This window comes from Paramormyrops kingsleyae, chromosome 4 (assembly GCF_048594095.1).
Source record: "Paramormyrops kingsleyae isolate MSU_618 chromosome 4, PKINGS_0.4, whole genome shotgun sequence".
Classification (NCBI taxonomy): Eukaryota; Metazoa; Chordata; class Actinopteri; order Osteoglossiformes; family Mormyridae; genus Paramormyrops; species Paramormyrops kingsleyae.
In genome coordinates, this window is record NC_132800.1 from 2,777,327 (window position 1) to 2,790,266 (window position 12,940).

At 47.4% G+C, this 12,940-nt stretch overlaps 1 long non-coding RNA gene across 1 annotated transcript in view; it reads left to right on the forward strand.

The window, feature by feature from the left end:
* LOC140588666 (uncharacterized) overlaps window positions 1-12,940 on the forward strand; it is a 146,906-nt gene that overhangs the window by 73,674 nt on the left and 60,292 nt on the right. The window lies entirely within an intron of this gene.

The window sequence follows — 12,940 nt, forward strand, 5'->3', positions numbered from 1 at the left end:
CCTGTCCTGGCTGTTCCCCTGCCTTGTGCCCTGTGACAGACTGGCATCCTGTTCTGATTGTTCCCCTGCCTTGTGCCCTCTGCTGCCAAAATCCGTATTCGGTCTTCCAGGTGGGGGTCGTGCGATCGGCGTCGGTAACAGGAGTACAGAGGCGTAGAGTGAGGTCGCGGTTCCAGGCAGGGGTCGGGCAATCGGCGTCAGTACAGAGGGGAACAGGCAGAAAGTCGGGGTCTAGGAAGCGTAGCAGATGTCAGATCACCGATAATCAGACACAGGAAAAAACGCTCAAACTCAGGGCATACCATGAAGATCTCGCACAGATAAGAAAATCGATTTGCCAAATATAGCAAAACAAGGGGAAACAAGGAACAGCTGGGAAAAGGGTGTCTGAGACCGGAGCAACCGGTAAAACTAGAAACTGGACAACAGGGCGCGAAGCCTTGGGGAAGTCCTATCGGTCAGAATCCTTGGGGGGGGGGGGGGGGGGCTGAGATGGCAATGGGGATTCTCCAGCGCGATCCATGACGCCTAACTATATCCCCAGTTGAGGTCAACAGTTCTCCATCCCTGCCGAAAACGGCATGGATAAAGCCTTGTTAACCCACCCCCCGAGTCGCCTGACGGTTTGCCAGAATCATTTCAAAGCCGACCAAATTTCCTTCTCCTTAGCCTCACCAAACTCCTCCCATACCCGAGTTCAACAACTTCAACAACTGCTGAAGCCACATTCTGCTTGGCCTGCTGGTACCTGTCAGCTGCGTCAGGAGCCCCAAAAGCCATCCAAGCTTGGGAGGCCTCCTTCTTCAGCCTGACAGCTGGACTTCATATTTGTTCACTAACATTTTGCCCAGACTACCTTAAATCTAACAAGTTACCCTGATAAACCAGTAACCCCGCTTTGAAGTACAGGCTTCAGGTCTTTGGCTGAAAGTTATGGTTTAAGCCTGGCTGTTGAGCTCAGCTGACAGAAATGCCGGATTTATTTGTTTATCAAACTCAATGATGAATCAAATGACACCAAGATTTTTAGTATGTGACCAGAAGTTTTCTGAAATCGGCCCTAATTGTTCACTGAGACCATGAACAGACCCTTGCTTTCATTAATCTGGAGGAAATTCATTGCCATCTTGTTCTTAATATCCTCAAGACAGTTAGAAAGGGCCATCAGAGAGCAGCAGTCACCAGGTTTTAATGGCAGATAGAGCTGCGTATAACCGGCATAGCAATGATATTTTACATTAAAACGCAATTAGACCCCAAAGGAAGCATGTATAGAGGGAATAGGAGAGGGCCTGTATCACAGCATTGGATATGTTTACAAGTAAGGCCATAGTACTGAAGGGGTGTGGCCATCCCACACAGTGACGAGCCCATTCATTCACCTCATCTGGGCCTTTTACTAGTGATTTAAGGTCCTGGTTTTCCTCTCAGACTCTAGAACACACTCCCAGGCTCAGGTTCCCGATCCCACATCCTGCTGTAGCCCTTCCCAAGATCTGACACCTGTTTTGTTTTCCTGTGTCTTTTCTTGTTCTTATGCCAAAATGGCAGTCTGTGTCTTTTACAGTATCTCCATGGTTCTGCTAAACACACATGACCCTAATCCAAGTATTATACAAACAAAACATTAATACTCAGAGATGCTGCAATGTAGAAAATCTTTATTTAGATGATTATTTTCCCTGCAGGTGCTGACAGTGTGTCCACAGTGAAATGGGTGCCTGTACAGAGAGGAGGATCTGTCACCATCCCATGTTTCTATGAGGACAGATATAAAACTTATGTGAAGTACTGGTGCAGAGGATATAATAGTGATTCATGTACTCCCATAGTACACACTGACTCTCCACAGGAGGGTAAAGTGTCAATCAGAGATGATCCTGACCAGCGAGTCTTCACTGTGACCATCAACAATCTGAAAGCTGGGGACTCTGGTTATTACACCTGTGGTGTGAAGATCAGTGGAGCTTCAGATGTTGGAGATCAGGTTTACCTGTCAGTCACTGATGGTAAGATGTCTGTACTACAGACTGTAGCCAATGAGATGCACAGTATGTAACATGTCATTCAGTCAGAAAGGAAGGACATTATATTTTAGAAAATATTATATTTTCATATTCTAAGACATTATTTATGTAGCACAGGTTCCACATTTCATTCAACATACACTCACCTAAAGGATTATTAGGAACACCATACTAATATGGTGTTTGACCCCCTTTCGCCTTCAGAACTGCCTTAATTCTACATGGCATTGATTCAACAAGGTGCTGAAAGCATTCTTTAGAAATGTTGGCCCATATTGATAGGATAGCATCTTGCAGTTTATGGAGATTTGTGAGATGCACATCCAGGGCACGAAGCTCCCGTTCCACCACATCCCAAAGATGCTCTATTGGGTTGAGATCTGGTGACTGTGGGGGCCATTTTAGTACAGTGAACTCATTGTCATGTTCTAGAAACCAATTTGAAATGATTCGAGCTTTGTGACATAGTGCATTATCCTGCTGGAAGTAGCCATCAGAATATGGGTACATGGTGGTCATTAAGGGATGGACATGGTCAGAAACAATGCTCAGGTAGGCCGTGGCATTTAAACGATGCTCAATTGGCACTAAGGGGCCTAAAGTGTGCCAAGAAAACATCCCCCACACCATTACACCACCACCACCAGCCTGCACAGTGGTAACAAGGCATGATGGATCCATGTTCTCATTCTGTTTACGCCAAATTCTGACTCTACCATTTCAATGTCTCAACAGAAATCGAGACTCGTCAGACCAGGCAACATTTTTCCAGTCTCCAACTGTCCAATTTTGGTGAGCTCGTGCAAATTGTAGCCTCTTTTTCCTATTTGTAGTGGAGATGAGTGGATTCCCGGTGGGGTCTTCTGCTGTTGTAGCCCATCCGCCTCAAGGTTGTGCGTGTTGTGGCTTCAATAATGCTTTGCTGCATACCTCGGTTGTAATGAGTGGTTATTTCAGTCAAAGTTGCTCTTCTATCAGCTTGAATCAGTCGGCCCATTCTCCTCTGACCTCTAGCATCAACAAGGCATTTTCGCCCACAGGACTGCCGCATACTGGATGTTTTTCCCTTTGCACACCATTCTTTGTAAACCCTAGAAACGGTTGTGCGTGAAAATCCCAGTAACTGAGCAGATTGTGAAATACTCAGACCGGCCCGTCTGGCACCAACAACCATGCCACGCTCAAAATTGCTTAAATCACCTTTCTTTCCCATTCTGACATTCAGTTAGGAGTTCAGGAGATTGTCTTGACCAGGACCACACCCCTAAATGCATTGAAGCAACTGCCATGTGATTGGTTGATTAGATAATTGCATTAATGAGAAATTGAACAGGTGTTCCTAATAATCCTTTAGGTGAGTGTATATGATAAATGAGACCTGGGAGAAATAACAGTGTCAGTTTAAGTGGGTTAATTCAGGGGGTTGTCAGGATTGCGGGCGGCTCGGGCACGGGAGCGAGGCATCAGGCACAAAAACGGTGGACGACTCACTGGCGGCTCCAGGGAGAGAAGGGGTTTATTAAATAAAACAGAAAACAGTACAAACACAACAAAACCAAAAAGACCACGAGGGGTCAAAAACTAAAAAGGGATTAATTAACAAAACCTAAATAGACAACTAATACCGGGACTCTCTGAAATAACAACCATCAAACACAATCAGTACAGACCAACAACAACCCACACAGAACAATGAACCACTGAGGAACTAAACAGAAGCAGGAACTAAAATACTAAAGGGGTAACGAGCCTAACACAGGACAGGTGAGACTAATTAACAAAGACCAGGGAAACAGGGCACAGGTGAAACTAATAAACTCAAAGGAACTAAACAGGGAAAGTAAGAACTAACCAAGGACACAGGGAAACAGAAACCAACACTAGGGAATTAAACAGGTAAAGACACAAGCAGGGGCACAAGGAACAAAATACAAAAACAGGAGGTGGGATTCAAACACAGGACAGAAGGTACAAAGACAACCAGGCGCTCAAGGTGTTGAGCCATGAGGCCAACAGAACAGGGGAAACTCAAAGACAAACATGAAGGACAGGATGACCAGCAATGCCTGCTGGCCAAACAGGGAAGGGACACAGAGTGACAACAGGGGCTGACCCTGACAGGGGTAAAATGTGGTAACTCTGTCAGCTATAGACTCTGACACCTACTCATGTGGTTTGAAGAGCAGAAGAGCTTCAGATGTTGGAAATATGGTGTACCTGTCAGTCACTGATGGTATGATGCCCATCATATAAAAATGTAGAAGTTTACATAAATTTAAGCTGGAAAAGGGGGGTTTTCTATGCAAATTATGGAGCTAATTGATTGGTTAATCTTTTAGTGAAGTGTGTTTCCCAATGCAATGGTACTTAGTAAAATCAAGATTAAAATAAGTTTTAATATTTTCTCAAGTGAATTAGAGTAACCTATAGTGGGCTGGTTCTGACTCTTTATTAATATGTGTATAAATGGTGTAAGAGGGAGTGAGAGTTAATCAGCGTGGTCATTTTCATACTGTCCCTGCAGGTGTATCCACAATGAAAATGGTGTCTGTACAGAGAGGAGGATCTGTCACCATCCCATGTTTCTATGAGGACAGATATAAAACTAATGTGAAATACTGGTGCAGAGGGTATTACAGGGATTCATGTCCTCCCATAGTACGTACTGACTCTCCACAGGAGGGTAAAGTGTCAATCAGAGATGATCCTGACCAGCGAGTCTTCACTCTGACAATCAACAATTTGACAACTGGGGAATTTGATTGGTACTCCTGTGGTGTGGAGATCAGTGGAGGCTTAGATGTTGGAGATCGGGTTCGCCTGCCAGTCACTGATGGTAAGATGTCTGTACTGCAGACTGTAGCCAATGAGATGCACAGTATGTAACATGTCATCCAGTCAGAAAGGAAGGACACTAACACAAATACCGAAGGATAAAATTTAAATATTTTTAATTATTATGACTCCTCCTTGGATTGCCACCTTATCGTGGTGGAGGGGTTTGCATGCTTCAGTGAACCTGGGGGCTATGTTGTCTGGGGCAATAGCCCCTGGTAGGGTCTCCCAAGGCAAAAAGGTCCCAGGGGAGGTCCCTAGCGACGCCGGGCTGGGGTGGGGCTATTGGTGGCCTCACAGATCGGTGCATTAACAACGGAGTTTACCCCCGGTGAACGAGAGGGCTGTTTCCCTGCGCCTTCGGGTCGGGGATAGGTCTCTGACTGTCATCTGCGCTTATGTGCCGAATGTCAGTTCAGAGTACCCGGCCTTTTTGGATTCCCTTGGCGGTATGCTACTTGGCGTGCCGCGGGGGGATTCCATTGTTTTGCTGGGGGACTTCAATGCTCACGTGGGCAACGACAGTGTGACCTGGAAGGGGGTGATTGGGAGGAACGGCCTCCCTGATCTGAATCCGAGTGGTGTTCTGTTATTGGACTTCTGTGCAATGCATGGTTTGTCCATAACGAACACCATGTTTGAGCGTAAGGGTGTCCATAAGTGGACATGGTACGAACATGCCCGGGGCTACAGGTTGATGATCGATTTTATAATCGTATCATCTGATCTGCGGCCTTCTGTCTTGGACACTCGGGTAAAGAGAGGGGCAGAGCTGTCAACTGATCACCACCTGGTGATGAGTTGGCTCAGGTGGCAGGGGAGGAAGCCAGTCAGACCTGGTAGGCCCAAGCGCATAGTGAGGGTCTGCTGGGAATGTCTGGCAGAGGCTCCTGTTCGCTGGAGCTTTAACTCGTGCCTCCGGCAGAATTCCAACTGCATGCCGGGGGAGGTTGGGGACATTGAGTCTGAATGGACACTGTTCCGGACCTCCATTGTGGAAGCGGCCGTACGGAGCTGTGGCTGCGGGGTGGTCGGTGCCAGTCGTGGCGGTAACCCCCGTACCCGATGGTGGACACCAGAGGTGAGGGGGGGCATGAAGCTGAAGAAGGAGGCTTACCAGGAATTATTAGCCCGGGGGTCTCCGGAGGCAGCTGACGGGTACTGGCGGGCCAGGCGGAATGCAGCTCAGGCGGTCGCAGAAGCAAAAACCCGGGCGTGGGAGGAGTTCGGTGAAGCCATGGAAAGTGACTTTCGGTCGGCCTCAAAAAGGTTCTGGCAAACCATCCAGAGTATCAGGAGGGGGAAGCAGCTCCTTGTTCCTACTATTTATAGTGGGGGGGGGGGGGGTGCTGTTGACCTCACCTGGGGACATCACCCGGAGGTGGAAGGAATACTTTGAGGACCTCCTTAACCCTGCCTCAGATACATCTACGCACATTGCCTTTGAGACATCTGAGGGCACAGAGCCCGAGGGTGCTGGGGGGGGCTTGCACATCACTAGGGCTGAGGTGGCCAGGGTGGTTAAAGAGCTCTGTGGTGACCGGGCCCCGGGGGTGGACGAGATCCGCCCGGAGTACCTGAAGGCTCTGGATGTTGTGGGGCTGTCGTGACTGACACCCCTTCTCAACAGTGTGTGGAGGTCAGGGACGGTGCCGCTGGATTGGCACACCGGGGTGGTGGTCCCCTTATTTAAGAAAGGGGACCGGAGGGTGTGTTCCAACTACAGGGGGATCACACTTCTCAGCCTCCCTGGGAAAGTCTATTCCGGGGTACTGGAGAGGAGGGTGAGATCGATAGTCGAATCTCGGATTCAGGAGGAACAATGCGGTTTTCGTCCTGGCCGTGGAACACTGGACCAGCTTTATACCCTTGCAAGGGTACTGGAGGGGGCCTGGGAGTTTGCCTATCCAGTCTACATGTGTTTTGTGGATTTGGAAAAGGCTTACCATCGGGTTCCGCGAGGTGCTCTGTGGGGGGTGCTTCGGGACTATGGGGTCCCGGGTCCGCTGTTGTGGGCGATTCGGTCCCTGTACGAACGGAGCAGAAGCTTGGTCCGCATTGCCGGTAATAAGTCGGACGTGTTCCCGGTGCGGGTTGGGCTCCGCCAGGGCTGCCCTTTGTCATCGGTCCTGTTTATAATATTTATGGACAGGATATCTAGGCGCAGCCAGGGTGTTGAGGGTGTCCAGTTTGGTGGCCTCAGGATTGCCTCGCTGCTTTTTGTAGATGATGTGGTCCTGTTGGCTTCATCTGCTGGGGATCTCCAGCAGGCACTGGGGCGGTTCGCAGCCGAGTGCAAAGCGGCAGGGATGAGGATTAGCACCTCCAAGTCCGAGACCATGGTTCTCAGCCGGAAACGGGTGGTTTGCCCTCTTCGGGTCGGGGAAGACGTACTGCCTCAAGTGGAGGAGTTTAAGTATCTCCGGGTTTTGTTCTCGAGTGAGGGTAGGCGAGATCGGGAGCTGGATAGACGAATCGGAGTGCCGTCTACAGTTTTGCAGGCGCTTAACCGGTCCATCGTGGGTAAGAAAGAACTGAGCCAAAAAGCAAAGCTCTCGATCTATTGGTCCATCTTCGTCCCTACCCTCACCTATGGTCATGAGCTATGGGTAATGACTGAAAGAATGAAATCGCGAATACAGGCGGCCGAAATGAGGTTTCTCTGCAGGGTGTCTGGGCTCTCCCTTAGGGATAGGGTGAGAAGTTCGGATATGGGAGGGCCTCAGAGTAGAACCGCTGCTTCTTCACGTCGAAAGGAGCCAGTTGAGGTGGTTTGGACATCTGGTGCGGATGCCTCCTGGGCGGCTACCCGGAGAGGTTTTCCGTGCATGTCCTACAGGGAGGAGGCCCCGAGGCACACCCAGGACTCGCTGGAGGGATTATATCTCTCGGCTAGCCAGGGAACGCCTCGGTGTCCTCCCCGAGGAGCTGGTAGAGGTAGCTGGGGAGAGGGAGGTCTGGGTGCTGCCCCCGCGACCCGAACCCTGGACAAGCGGCAGATGATGGATAGATGGATGGATGGATAATTCATATGATATTAAACAGCTTCCACATTTTTATTTTATTGTGTATGTTAAATGAGACCAGGGAGAAGTAACAGTGTCACTTCAAATGAGCTAATACAGGGGGTTAGATATGATAAGTAATATGTTAATAAATGTCTGTGTTAGACAATCATTAAAATAAACATTTTCACTGAATCATATTATTAAATATTTTATTACTGTGTAAATATCACTGTGTTTATTCCTAATACATGTGTTCAGGTTCCCCAGAGCTGTCAGTGGACAAACAGGAGGTGACAGGTGTGGAAGGAGACCGTGTCATTGTTCAGTGTCGCTATGGATACATTGAAAGTCAGGTGATGTGGTGCAAGATCAGGGGCTCCTGTGCATCAGAGGGATCTGGGAGTTTGGATGGGAGACCTGTCCTGATCAGGGATGACACAATAAACAAAGTCTTCAGTGTGACAATGAGGGGATTGGAGAGGAAGGACACAGGCTGGTATTGGTGTGCTGCTGGAAACCTGCAGATCCCAGTTCATATTACCGTCAATCAGACAACTTCAACTGCCACCAGTACTGAACGTAAGTAACTGATTTAAATCTGGCTGTTGTTACGTGCTGAAATACGGCACGGAACGGAGACAGAGGAGCGGGAGTCCAGGAATTCGGGGAAACAAAGGAGTTTATTGGGGAAACGAGAGCAGTACGGGGGAGACAGTCAGGCACACAGGACAGACGGGCAGTAACATCGATGACAGGACTGGGGGAAGACAAACAGGGAAGTACTTAAATACACCAGACTACATTGAACGAAACTAGACACAGCCGGTGACATGGGGATTCCGCACGGGGCAGCGAGGGAGGGGGCGTGGCACACGTGGATCAGACGAGCGGGGCATGACAGCTGTGAATTAATTATGCTTTAGTAGATAAATAGAAAATAAATGCTAAATGACCGCAACAGTTTCACTCATGAAGGGGATCTGTGTTTTTTGGTGGGATAATCAATGGGGGGAGGGGGGCTGTGTTTACCAGAGTATTACCAAGAAACACCAGGGTGAATCAAGTAACTGAAGTCACAGAAAAACAGAAGTATGAATAAAAAATTCCATAATAATATCTTAGTTAATGTTAAACAGGGTTATTTACTGAGATTATAATTTTTATGCGGGTGACACAGTGGCCCAGTAGGTGGCGCTGTTGCTTCACACCTCTATGTTTAGGGGATTGAATCTGGTTTCTGCTCTGTGTGTGTGAAGTTTGCATGTTCTCCATGTGCTGTGTGGGTTCCTTCCCACAGTCCAGAGATATGCAGGCTAATTGGTGTCTCTAATAGAGAGAGTGTGTCTATGTGCCCTGTGACTGATTGGCATCCCGTCCAGGATGTACTCCATCCCTGTGCCCTGTCCTGCCTGGGATCGGCTCCAGGCCCCACACCCCTGACCAGGAGGAGCAGTTAGAAGATAGATGGGTAGATGGGTGTAGTTTTTTGTGTCTGTATGAATGTATTGAAAGATTAACTTACATATCAGCATTTCCTCTAATACAGCTCTGATGACCTCATCCAATATAGGTCCAGCTCTTTATAAAATAAATAAATGTCTGATCTGTATGTTATACCTGGGAGCTGTACTGAACCCTCGGGATTCATCGACTTCTAGTTTATGGTGTATCTGTTTTGTATGACAAATATCACTCAAGCTTTTACTTTATTTAATTAAAGAATGCTCCAATACAGATGATGTACTTACTGCCCCCTGCTGACCATCTTGATATGAGTCAGTTCAGTCAGAATCAGTTTTATGAGCCAAGTACACATGTATACTGAGATTCTGGAGGAGCTGAAGTTTACGGAGGGACTTTTTAGGAAGGCCAAATAGAAGAGAATTGCAATAGTCGATTCTGGAGGTGACGAGACTATGAACGAGAATGGCAGCAGCATGGGGGGTGAGGACAGGACGGAGTCGATTAATGTTACGTAAATGAAAATATGCAGACCGGGTGATATGGTTAATGTGTGAGTGAAATGAGAGAGTGTTGTCCAGGATGACGCCCAGACTCCTAACCTGGGTGGAGGGGTGAATGGCGGAGTTATCAATATTCACAGTGAAATTAGGGGACTTGGTTAATGTTGAAGGTGTAACGACGAGTAGAACTTTAGTTTTATTAACATTGAGTTTGAGAAAGTTGGATGAGAGCCATGATCTAATTTCCATAAGACAATCTGAGAGGGATGTGGGTGGAAGAGAGGAGCTGGGTTTAGAAGAAATGTAGAGCTGGGTGTCATCAGCATAACAATGAAAGTTAACATTATATTTATGAAATATATAGCCGAGAGGAAGCATGTAAATAATGAACAGTAGGGGCCCCAATACTGAACCCTGGGGCACACCAGCTGAGACGGAAAATGAACGTGAGGAATAGGATTTGAGGTGGATAAATTGAGAGCGACCTGACAGATAAGAGGTGAACCAAGCGAGGGGAACTTGACTAATACCAATTGATGCTAATCGATTCAAAAGAGTGTGATGAGAAATGGTGTCAAAGGCTGCACTCAGATCCAGGAGGATAAGGATAGTTAGCAGGCCAGAATCAGCTGCCATCAGGTCGTTGGTAATTTTAATTAAGGCTGTTTCAGTACTATGGTGTTGGCGAAAGCCAGACTGGAAATGTTCATAAAGATTATGATTAGTGAGATAAGTGTGCAGCTGGGAGGCAACAACTTTCTCAAGGATTTTGGAGATAAAAGGGAGATTTGATATAGGGCGATAGTTATTAAAATTAAAAGGATCAGTACCAGGTTTTTTCAGAATAGGTGTAACAGCAGCAATTTTAAATGATGAGGGGGCAATACCAGTATTAAGGGAAGAATGAATAATAGAGGTAATAAGAGGGGCGAATAAGGAGAGATAGGCTATAACTAACGAAGTAGGAATAGGGTTGAGTAAACAGGTGGAAGGTTTAGATTTTTGGATGATTATTGATACATCAGTTACTGAGGACATAGTGAAATTAGAGAATAACTGCGAGGAGAGCAAAGAGGGTAATAGAGAATCAAATTCAGGGAGCATAGCCCCACCAGAGTTAAGTTTCTGGTGAATATCAGCAACTTTATATGTAAAAAAGGACATGAGGGAGTTACAAAAATCAGCAGAGTACATATGCAAGGGAAAAGAATCCCGGGGCCTTGTAATATTATTAAACAGAGAGAAAAGAGACTTGGAATTGGATTCATTAGAACAAATTATATGGATTTGGCTGAGTCAATGCAGTCCTTATAAGACAGGATATGATTACGGTACATTTCCTTGTGAATTGTAAATCCAGTATTCTTAGCGAGGCGTTCCAGTTGACGACCTTGAGTTTTGAGATACCGCAAGGTGGGGGTGAACCATGGTGCGGAGCGGGAAAATGTAACGGATCGGTATTTAACTGGAGTGAATGTATCAAGAAGGTTATGGAGGTTGGTATCGTAGTAGGAAGCCAGTTCATCAGGGGTGGAGAGACTATGGGTGCCTGGGAGTCCATTAATCGCAGATGAAAACATATCTGAGTTAATATCACCAATTTTCCTAAATGTAATCATGCGAGGAGTACAAATTTTGGAAAGTGTTAGGTTTATATTGAACGAAATTAGCAAATGATCGGAGAGGGGAAACAAATCAGCCTTGCAGTCAGAGGGGGCAACCCCAGAGCAGCACACCAGATCCAGGGTATGGCCTTTGCAATGCGTGGGAAATGCAATATGTTGGTGGAGATCTGAAACTATCCAGGCAGGATGCAAAATCTCTGGAGAGGGGGTTATTGTCCTTGTCCATATGAATATTGAAATCACCAAGGATTATTATATTTGGAGAGAGTACTGAGAAATGAGCAAGAAGAGCACTAAAGTCAGGTAGAAAATCCTTATTTGGCCCAGGTGGTCGATAAACTGTACAAATGATGGTAGGAGTAGATCCAGGAAGCTGAGATGCAGTGTATTCAAATGAATGGAAGAGCGGAGCAGGGATAGGAGTAACTTTCCACTGCCCTCGGTGAATCATCGCGAGACCTCCACCCCTCCCCGAGTCGCGCGCTTTACAAACATAAACAAACTCCGGTGGAGTGGAGTCATTGAGTGAGATAAAGTCATTAAGCTGTTGCCACGTTTCAGTCAAACACAGAAAGTCCAACTTACGGTCAGAGAGGACATCCTGGACGAGATGACCCTTGCCATTGAGAGAGCGGATGTTTAACAGACCGAAGTTCACGGTGGAATAGCCCTGCTTGACAACGGGCTTAGCCGACCTAGCTAGGCGGGCCAGCACATTGTGGTTGATATCCCAGGCGACGTTATGGGGAGGACACCGAGTAGAAGACCAGATGGATGTTATCGGGTTGGTGTCGTCATGGTAGAAGTTCCGCCAGGACCCTCGGTGAATGTATCTGCGGCGGGGCTTGAAGGAGATGTCCGGGTGAAGGTGTAGAACAGCAGGTGGAGCGATGGACAGGTGCACGCGGAGTCGCAGAAGCTCAGTAATGGAATACTGAAGTAACGCTGTCGTAGGACGGTGGATGATGAATAAAGCGACCCAGGTGAGCACAGACCACACATATATTCTCTGGAGCCGCATCTTGATCAGGCATAAAATGTGGGTAGGTGGAAAAAATCCAGTAAAAAATCCGGAAAAAATGGGGAGCAACTTCAGCACGAGTACTCGAACCCATAGACGTAAAAAAGATCTAGAACAGGGTTTAGCCACAGATACTCAGTGCATATAGTCATCAGATAAAAACAGTTTAAGCAAAAATAGCAGCCGGCGAGCAGCGGCAGCCAAACGCGCCAGCGTTCACTCAACCGATACCAAGCGTGGTATAACGCGTACAGGGGCTGTAATGCACGAGCTTACCCAGGCCGATGCCCAGGGGCCTCTGACCATGTTAATGTGGAATAACGCGTACAGGGGCTGTAATGCACAGGCTTACCCAGGCTGATGCCCAGGGGCCTCTGACCATGTTAATGTGTTATAACGCATACAGGGGCTGTAATGCACAGGCTTACCCAGGCTGAAGCCCAGGGGCCTCTGACCATGT